This window comes from Macaca mulatta, chromosome 9 (genome assembly GCF_049350105.2).
Source record: "Macaca mulatta isolate MMU2019108-1 chromosome 9, T2T-MMU8v2.0, whole genome shotgun sequence".
NCBI classification, from domain to species: domain Eukaryota; kingdom Metazoa; phylum Chordata; class Mammalia; order Primates; family Cercopithecidae; genus Macaca; species Macaca mulatta.
Window position 1 is genome coordinate 141,990,001 of NC_133414.1, and position 10,000 is coordinate 142,000,000.

The 10,000-nt window shown below is 44.4% G+C and overlaps 1 protein-coding gene across 14 annotated transcripts in view; it reads right to left on the reverse strand.

Annotated features, from left to right (window-relative positions):
* EBF3 (EBF transcription factor 3) overlaps nucleotides 1–10,000 on the reverse strand; it is a 129,885-nt gene that overhangs the window by 112,349 nt on the left and 7,536 nt on the right. The window lies entirely within an intron of this gene.

The window sequence follows — 10,000 nt, forward strand, 5'->3', positions numbered from 1 at the left end:
TTAATAAATGATAGCGATCGCCGGCCTTCCCCCTCTGCAAGCACTTTCCCAGGTCCTTCCACCTTTCCCTAGGGCCTCGATGGCCGGGGGGACCTGGCAGCCCACGTCTCAGTAACTGATGGCGGCTGCCCAGTGGCTGGATCGGGCCGATGACCTCAGACGGTGGGGACCAGCAGCATGTCCAATCCAATCCCCCACTTGTTTCCTGACCCAATCTTCCTCGTGTCAGGGGACGAGCCGCTTCATTGAGAAAATGGAAATGGACAGGGAGCTCCCTTTGGCAGCATTTCCAATAACCAAATATCAAGGAAGAGGGGCCGCCGGGGGACCACCCCATCCCGGCACACTGATCTGATTTACAAACCTTTCCTAATGGGAAACAAATGCTGTGGGTGTGAATTCATACTTAACCATAAAAACCCTTGCATTACTCTGTCTCGTATTAAATACCACATATAACTCTCAGCAGGTTTTATGTTGTGTTTTACTGTCAGCAATGGCTAAAGCTGGCCTAACATTTTGTTTGGCAATTAGGAAAATTTGTAGTTTAATTTATTAAACCAAAAAAGCCAACAACTATACTGAATGCTGAATTCATTCTGTTTTTATGCCACAGTGCAGTATATTTGCCTTCCCAATAATTTAATCATTTTCCTTTTATGGCCTATGCTATTTAAATATTCCAAAATAGTATTGTTGAGGAAATAAACCCCTTATAATAAGTGAAATTGAGCCATGCCACTTAAATTCTGAATATAAAGTTACAATGTTTTCATTTCTTTCTTTGCAAAGGAACCAAATGCTTTGGGGGAAAAAAAGAAAAAGAAAAAGAAAAAGAAGGGCAGGACGGGCAAACTTCCGAAAGCCTGGCGAACCCACTGACAACATCCAAACACCAAAATGTGACCTGCTACCTTGACAAGCTCAGGAGTGAAGGATTTCACTCCTAAAACACCAAGACACGGAAAGGAAGGAAGCAGAGCGCCCAGAAACCTTAAAGAAGGGGAAAAAATTACATTCAAAGAGAGTATTATCGGTGAGCTAAAAAGTCACAAGAAGACATGGAGGAAACTTAAATGCCTGCTGCTCAGTGAAAGCAGCCAGTCTGGGCCAGGCACGGTGGCTCACGTCTGTAATCCCAGCACTTTGGGAGGCTGAGGCGGGTGGATCACCTGAGGTCAGGAGTTCGAGACCAGCCTGACCAACATGGCGAAACCCTGTCACTACTAAAAATATAAAAAAACTAGCCAGGTGTAGTGGTGCATGCCTGTAATCCCAGCTGCTTGGGAAGCTGAGGCAGAAGAATCACTTGAACCCAGGAGGAGGAGGTTGCAGTGAGCCACGATTGCACCACTGCACTCCAGCCTGGGCAACAAGAGCAAAAACTCTGTCTCAAAAAAAAAAAAAAAAAAAAAAAAAAGCAGCAGCAGCATCAACTAGCCTGGAAAAACTACATAATGTATGCTACCAACTCTACCACATTCTGAAAAAGCAAAACTAGAGACACAGTAAAAGGATCCAGGGCTGCCAGGGGTTCAAAAAAGGGGGAGGGGTGGCTAGGTGGAGCACATGTGAAACTATTCTGCACAGCCGTGCAATGGCAGGTACATGCCACAACGCGTTTGCCAAAACCCATGAAATGTACCACACCAAGAGTGAACCCAATGTAAACTGCAGACATTAGTTCATATTTGTGTATCAGCATTGGCTCAGGTGTAATGAGGATACTGCACCAAAGCAAGACGTTAACACTGGGGGAAGCAGGGAGGTGGAGGGAGGTTCAGGGATACGGGAACTCGGTACTCTCTGCTCATTTTTCTGTAAACCTAACACTGCTCTAAAAAATACTATATTCACTGTTTTTAAAGCGTTATGAGAACACCTTTAAATCCGCATCAGACGCAGAAGAAGACAAGGCCAGGTTAGGGGTGCCTGTTGCTGGTGTGGCTTCAATGTCCCTGCTTTATGCCCTGCCCCCCAGGCTGTCTGCATCTCCCGGTCCTTCCTCCTGACCATGGGATGTCATTCTGCAGAGCCGGACGTGTGGTTCTTAACAATGACAACTTGGAAAGGACACCTGCATTAATCTGTCAGAAGAGCATTTAGGCCCCTGCCAGCCAGCTCTCCTGGTGCTGAAGTTCTTAGAAAACTTAAGGGGCACTTGTGCGGTGGCTCTCACCTATAATCCCAGCACTTTGGGAGGCCAAGGTGGGCGGATCACCTGAGGTCGGGAGTTCAAGACCAGCCTGACCAACATGGAGAAACCCCATCTCTACTAAAAAAAAAAATACAAAATTAGCTGGGTGTGGTGGCGCATGCCTGTAATTCCAGCTACTCGGTAGGCTGAGGCAGGAGAATCACTTGAACCCAGGAGGCGGAGGTTGCGGTGAGCCAAGATCATGCCATTGTACCCCAGCTTGGGGCAACAAGAACAAAACTCCATCTCAAAATAACAAGAAAAAAAGGAAAGAAAGAAAAATAAAACTTAGGGGGCACTCAGGGAGGAGCCCCTCCCCAAACCAGTGAGCATCGTCCTAGGCTCCAATACTAAGCTGGCTTTCCTGGGTGTTACATCAAATAAAAGGGACACTCCCCCATTGGGCCTAAATGACGCTGTTCCAAGTGATGGGACTCCTGGGGGAACATGACCTTTGATGCAGGCCCCATCGCTGCGCAGCGTTGGGTGACCCTGCTCAGGATCCCTACATGCACGCCTGGGGAAGGCGCACTCTGCCTGCCCAGGCCCATAATCAAATCCCGGGCTTGTACTGCACATATGTCACCCTCGGATGGCTCCAGCCCAGGCACAGGCCTCCGGACCAATTTTTCAGCAGCTCCGTAACATCCAGATTGGCCATCTCTGTGCAAGCTTTCTGATTCCATGAAAACTTACAGAAAGAGGGAGGGGTGCAGTTCCTTATGAAACCACTGTGGAAACCTGGACTCCACTGGCAGGCCTCAATGGTCGAGGTTGGTCTTTCGCCCTTTGTAAAGTCAACCTTACCAGGGCAAATGCTTTTAGGGCCTTAAACACTGCCAAAGTTTTGTTTCCTTGTGTGCTTTAACATGGCACCCTGCCCCCAACTGCTTTCTGCTGAGAGGGACAGAGGAAAATATAGGCAGGAGGGTGGAGAGTGAAGGGAGGAGGGAGGGAGAGGAGGGAGGGGAGGGGGCGGAGGCAGGGGCGGCGGCTGGAGCTGCCTGTCTGGGCAAATGCACGGCCTCCTCTCCAGATGTGCAGGCAGCTCCGTCTTCCAGCAGAGACACGCTGGAGCCGACTCCTTCCGTTCGCGGGGCCTGGGCTCCATGTCCTACAACAACACAACCGCGAGCCCCTTCCTTTCCGCACATGTTAAACTCATTTCCTAGTGAATTACTGGGAAGGCGCGGCCGCTGCCCCCACCACTGTTTGCAGAGGATGCGCCCCGTCCACTCGGGCACCACAGTCCTGCATGAATTTTGAGTATTTTCTAGCTGAGCGACTTCCAGCGAAGGAATTGGAGAGGGATCGTTTTCATTTGCGTTGTTTTTAAAGGGAAGGGGAAATGAGTGATTCAAAAACAACTAAAATAAGAGTTTCCCAATACCCCTCCCTGCAGTGCTCTCTATCGAACTGCTGGCAAATTTATAGCATTTACTCTTTTGACAGATACGTCTGACCTTTTTCTGAATACATCGTTTTGAAAACAGTTTTCTCAAGCTTCTACAATTTAATGAACGCTGGTTACCCCAAAGACTAAGAAGCTTATAAAATTCAACAAGAACAACAACAAAAAAACCCTTAACCCATAAAATTCCTGCACTAATTTTTCTAAACGATAGCCATATTTTTATTTTAAAGCATGAATAATGTCAGCATAATGTCTCATTATATAGAGTTTGGACCACAAACATTTTTGGGAGATTTGCTATTAAGATAAACAAACAAGAGGAGCTTGTGTTCTGGCAAGCTGATGGAGGGATGGTTTTCATTTTCTCCAAGTGTAGGCTGCAGAAGCTCCGCCAACTGCAGGGTAAGCTCCTTAAGTTTTCACTTCCTGTACCCCCACTTGTCAATCACTTCCTGTCTGCAACGAAAATCTCCATCATTAGAGCTTGGAATTTTTATCTTCTTGAACGTGTCTCCCTTTGCCACTGTTAGTTTGAATTCTGATAAATTATTCACCATCTTTAAAAAGTAACCAACGATTACAGCATCACAGTGAGACACCTATGCCTAGCAAAGATCACCATCCTCCTTGTCTGTCTCCTAAAGGCTTTGACGAGGCCAGCTTCTCCTGCTTTCTTCGGCATCACGAGAAGGCCTCTGGCCAGCCCCAATTATCTTCTGGTGCACAGAGTAATTATCTGCTTCCTGTAAGCATGCGTAACAGAACCTCGAGTTTGGACGGCTTTCCATAAAGTAATCCAATTCACCCATGCCATCCTAACACAATTACAGGCACTGCAATATCTTCGCTCCTCACCTGATAAGGCTGCCGCAGCGGCGCAGGATGGTTTGCGTCAACATGCCTCCCAGAGTATAGCTTCTGACAGCCCTGCTTCCAGCCCTTGCCTCCACCCCTGCACGTTCATACCCGGCTGCATGCTGCCGCAGGGCCCGGGCAGGCAACACCACGAGGTTTTCACCCTTACACAAGCAGACGGGAATCCGAGCTGGTTGAGAGTGATGCGGAAGTCATTGTGGGTGTGTGGCTTGTTTTCAAACCCAGCCCTCGACTGGCCTGGCGGTCGAGTCCTTACCCAGGTCAGGCAGCCATAAATCTCGCAGGCCTCCTCGGCCTAGGCCAGAGATGCAGGCCCAGGCCTGGTGGTGGCCCCGACCCACCGTGGCAGGCGACCACGCGCACTGTGACACACAACGGAGGCTGACCATGCAGCCGGCGTGGTGCACACCCGCATCTCAAGGTTATGGGCAGAGCAAACCTACAAAGTGGGCACTGTTCCTGGCGCCTCCCTCTTTAAATGAAAGCATGCCATTGTGCCTCCATAATGCAGCTCTTCCTTTTCTGTTTATTTTCAGAAGTTTGGGGGGAAAAATTGAAAGGATGAATGAATGCAGTGAACTTTTTGCCTCTCCCTACTGGCGCTGCCAGGGAATAAAACAGCCATTCACACCTGAGCCCGGCGAAGCCAAATGGGGCCGGTGCCAGCCAGAATCAGATTCTTTGTAGCCACATCCATTCATCCAAAGGGTGTTTTAATATTGCCAAATTTCTAGCCAATACTTTCCCTTCACTGAAGGCCCAATGTATTAAAACAGACCCTGAACCAAAGAGCGTCTCCAATGCACAGCCTCCACCAAGAGAGGATCTCCAGGACCCCAAGGCCTATCCAATGATAATTATATTCACATCTTTAAGAAAACTGAGAAGGAAAAATTAACACTAAACTATACTGTTTTCATTGCATTATGCAGATGAAATGACGAGTTGTCATTTAAGAAGTTAATAAACAGTCTCCGTTTTGCAGGTTATCCAAATGCTACTGAATAGAAAACCTTGGATCCCTAAATGATGTGTAATTAATATTATTTTTAAAATCCTCCTTGACAGGCCGGGGCTTAGCCAAAATGTAAATGACATTAAAGAAGACAATGAATTTAATTTTATTTAATGTCCCTTTTTGCAGATCCTCATTTACATAGCATTTTTAACAAAAGCGTTGACCTTATAAATGCTGGCATTTGTACAGCTTCAGCAGAGTTGGATTTAATCACGCTCGTGCAAAGCCATGAGGGAGGAAGCTTTAAGTTCTCTGCTTGGAGATGGAGTAGGAATAAAAACATTGGGACTGGTCAAATGTTTATCCTCCCCGCTTCTGAAAACAACCTGACAAGAAGATGTAAAGGGCTAGGGAATAACCCGGTGCTGTTTGTAAGGCTTGGTAATAATCATACATAATCGTTTGGAAATATAGCTAATAAAAAATATAATGAGTGTTCAGCAAAATCGGCATTAGGCCCAAATTACATGATATTAATACTTGAACAGGTGCAGGAAGGCGCTTTAAATGAGGTAAATGAATAAAATGTCCCAGAGCACAACTGTGTGTGCTGACAAAAAGTCAATCCCATGAATAATTCAGTGAGCAGGACTGCCAGCAAAGGTCGGCTCTCTTTGACCTTTGTGACAGGAAGTGAAAGGAAACACTGTTGACTAAAAAAAAAAAGAAAGAAAGAAAGAAAGAAAAGAAAGAAAGAAAAAGAAAGAAAGAAAGAAGAAAGACTGAAAAAAAATCTCCAATCGTTGGGCTACCGTTCCACAGTCACTTTAAAGGTGTAAACTTAAAGCGCACGTATGAATCAAAGTGTGGCTGTGCAGGGTTGGGGGGTGCAGAGCTGAAATGGGGGTAGTCAGGTCATCTGACTAAAGACAATGTGAAATCACAGACAATGGAAGGTTAAGCAAATAATATTTCCCTACGACGCAACGTCAATTACGCATAAAAATCTGAGGTCAGCTGAAAAGTATTCTCAGAGCCCACAGGGTTGAAATTTTATAACAGCTGTTAAATATGACAAAACTTCATCCTCCCCTCCCACCCCCACCAAAACTAAAGCAATTCCAAACTCTGTATGAAAGAAAATGGGATAAACAGATGTCTGGCTTCCAGACAGGAAAGTAGGACAGACTTGGAATGATAAGTCTCCCAACTCTATAGACTAATGCCAGATTGATTGGGGAGGGGGCACCGCCTGCCGCAGAGATGCCAGCGAGTGGGACGCCGGAGATGGTGCCATCTGGAACCACCCCGCCGAGCCCGCTCCCAGCGCTGCATGGAGCCCCTGCGTGTGCCCGGCCTGCCTGGGCAGCCACAGCCCCTACAGTCGGCCTCCCCACTTTGCAACAGTTGGACCTCGCACCTTCCATCCACCCAGCCCAAGCAAGGAGGGGGAGAAAAGGAGTATGCACCTTCCTGGGCATTTCCAGAGCTCCTCGGGAAACAGACCGGGATGGCACGAGCAAGTGATGGGAGCCGGAGTGTGGTGCTGGCTTAGCAGCTACACCGACATCCTGGAATCATTTGCAGCCCTTGGAATGCACGGCTGGAACAGGAGAGATTTATCTGTCCATAGCTGGGATATGCGGACAATGGGTGTTCCTAATGAAGACCATCTGCTTTTGTGTTTTCCCAGAAAACATTATTCCACGAGGAAAATGATACTCCCATCCTTTTCAGCAACACCATTAAAAATCATGCGTGTGTGTGCGTGTGCACATGTGTATATACATATGTATAGAAGGTGTGCACGTGTGTTCGTGTGTGTGCACTCTCCCTTTACTTGCATTTGGTTCTCCGCAGGTCACACAATTTACCATAGATACTTTTTCTTCCTGTAGTATCTCTTTATTGACCATGCTTTTTACTTTACAATGTCATGTTTCTCCTTTGCTCCGTAAGTTGTTACATTGTTTTAAATACACTGCATATAGTTATAACCATGGTGCTATTAAAAAATTGTTTCTCTAGCAATGTTTTATGAGAAAGAAAACAGTTAACATAAGTGAAACCTTTGCAGTGCATGAAAAGGGCTTTGTAATGGGAAACAGCCTCACTTTCCCCCCTTTTTTTTTTTTCTCTGAAGGGTCTTCATGCCATTCATAAGTATTTAATGCTTCTGAAAGATAACTGAACTAAATTGTGTAATTAATTGATTTAAGGCATCAGAGTCTATAGAATGTGATTACCCTGCCAGAGCGAGGAGCTTACTTCTCTGTTCTCATAACACAGAAAAGCAGTCTCAACGTGCCGGAAGAGGCTCGGTGTGGGCTGGAACAAATGTGGACCCATTGATCTCAATTCAGGTTGGAATTATTGGTTTATATCCTCAGGACAAATATGCCTTATCTGGTCAGAACCTGCTAAATGTATCCAAAGGCCACAAGGAGCCGGCAAAGCACGTTGTATATAATTCTTTTTTAAGCCAACTAACCAAATGAGACATTGCTGATGGGGACCTGGAAACTGACTCCCCAGTCTGGTGGGACATTTTATTCTGCAATACTCAAGAGAGAACACAGGCTAGAAACTCAACATAAGCAACTAATTTTCAGAGGCAACATACACCTCACAGAAATGATTATCATTATGAAACTGAAACGCATCTCAGTTGCAAAAGACGGTATCGCTCTAAAGAGAATGCCCTCCTATAGGTATTCTTCTTTCTCTGATTAATCTAACTTGCCCTAGTGAACACTAAATTCTTCATTTTTTTTTTCACATAGAAATATGCCTTAAGCTGAAGACAGTGCCAATACTGCAATCATTTCACAGGGATTTACAGCAGACAACACAATGCTAATAGTACTTTGCCATTCTAAGTGACAGCTTTCTTAAGAATGCTAAAAATGTACATTGCACTTGTCATTTCATAAAACTATCCTTACCTTAAAATCACTAAAATAGACGGTGATTAAAATTTCTATAAAATTGCCAGATCTTTGAATTTAGAAGCAGAGCAGATTTTTCATCAATAATTAAGACCTCCAAAGCATTTATGCCAGGCGTAAATGGAGCTTCAATCCTCCTTATTCAAATAAACATGGTAAACCCATTAACCAAATGTTTTTACGTTTTTTCCCCTCCTCTCATGCTTCTAGAATATCAAATAATCACACACTTCTCTTAGGTTATAGAAATATGAGTAATCTTAGCACATATTTTAATTAACCAAATATAAGAAAACATTCTCTCAGACAAGAATTAAGGAACATATTTCTGCATATCTGGGGAAAATATTTCCCACCATATGATAAAAACTGAGTATTAAAAGTTATTCAGTATCAATAGTCAATAAAGGATTGAATGTTGCACAAATCCAAAGTGATTTTGAAAGGAAAACACAGCATCTAAAATGTTAGCCAAATCAACATGGCTACTTCATCACTGTGGCATGCTAGAAATCTCACACTTTATAAACAAGTCCTCTTTTAAAATTTAAAGCATCACTCAAAAGATGAAACACTTTCACAATCCTTCATTCAAAGCCAACACGCACTGCCTTTTCAAGCAACTTATACTCAGACAAGACTCCAATAGCTCAAACACTTCTAGCCAATCAAAAAAATAAAATAAATTCAGTTACAAGACAATAATCTAAGGCTATATGATTTCCATAGCCACAACACTAAAGACAGATATAATTATATTGATTTTCGTAGTTCGAGTTCTATAAAGTGTTGAACTTGTTCTCAATTGCCTGAGTGACGGCCACAACTGGTCAACCCTATTTGATTACTAATAAGAGAGCTGTCCCTTCTGTCAGATACCGAACATTCTCCACTAAGCAAACAGCTATTCCAGCTAGTTAAACATTAGCATTGCTCTCCACTGGTGGCGCATATTTCTTTAGGCTTAACTCATGGAGTTTTCCGGGTTTAATTTTTCAGACACTGGACAGCAAAGTTCATGATCAAAAGATAACTTTGTAATGAAAGCTGCGGAAATTCAACCCCTCTTCAAAACCGTCCAAACCTCTGCTTCACAAAACTGGTGTCATATGTACACGTCTAACATTTATTCAATTTGGGTACCAATTTCAAAATCTGCAGTCAATCACACACTGGGCATTTTGCTGCTACCCACTGTTGGGAAGAAAGAAATCGTCCTCTCCTGCAAGGCACCGAAACCCAGCGAGTTGGGAGAGGGCTGGGCGAGGAGGATGGTGGTGTTTTTGTTGCTTCAACTAAAGCTATGCCAAATGCACATTAGCACCATTAGGGCTACTGATTGGTATCTTAAAAGGATGCAGCATTGCCCAAGGAATATGAGAAACAGCAAGATGAAGAGCAGCAAATGTAAAGAATGCATACAGCTAATCGAGTTATGAAAATTAATGTTGGAACATGTAACCAGCATGTGTAATTAGTTTCAATTATAACAACTTTGGTTTGTTAGTTACATATTTGCTACTTGACATAAAACGACAGCCACAATTGGAAAAAAATTAGGACACATTTTGCAACTAATTGAGAGCAGATTAAATTCATTCTAACAC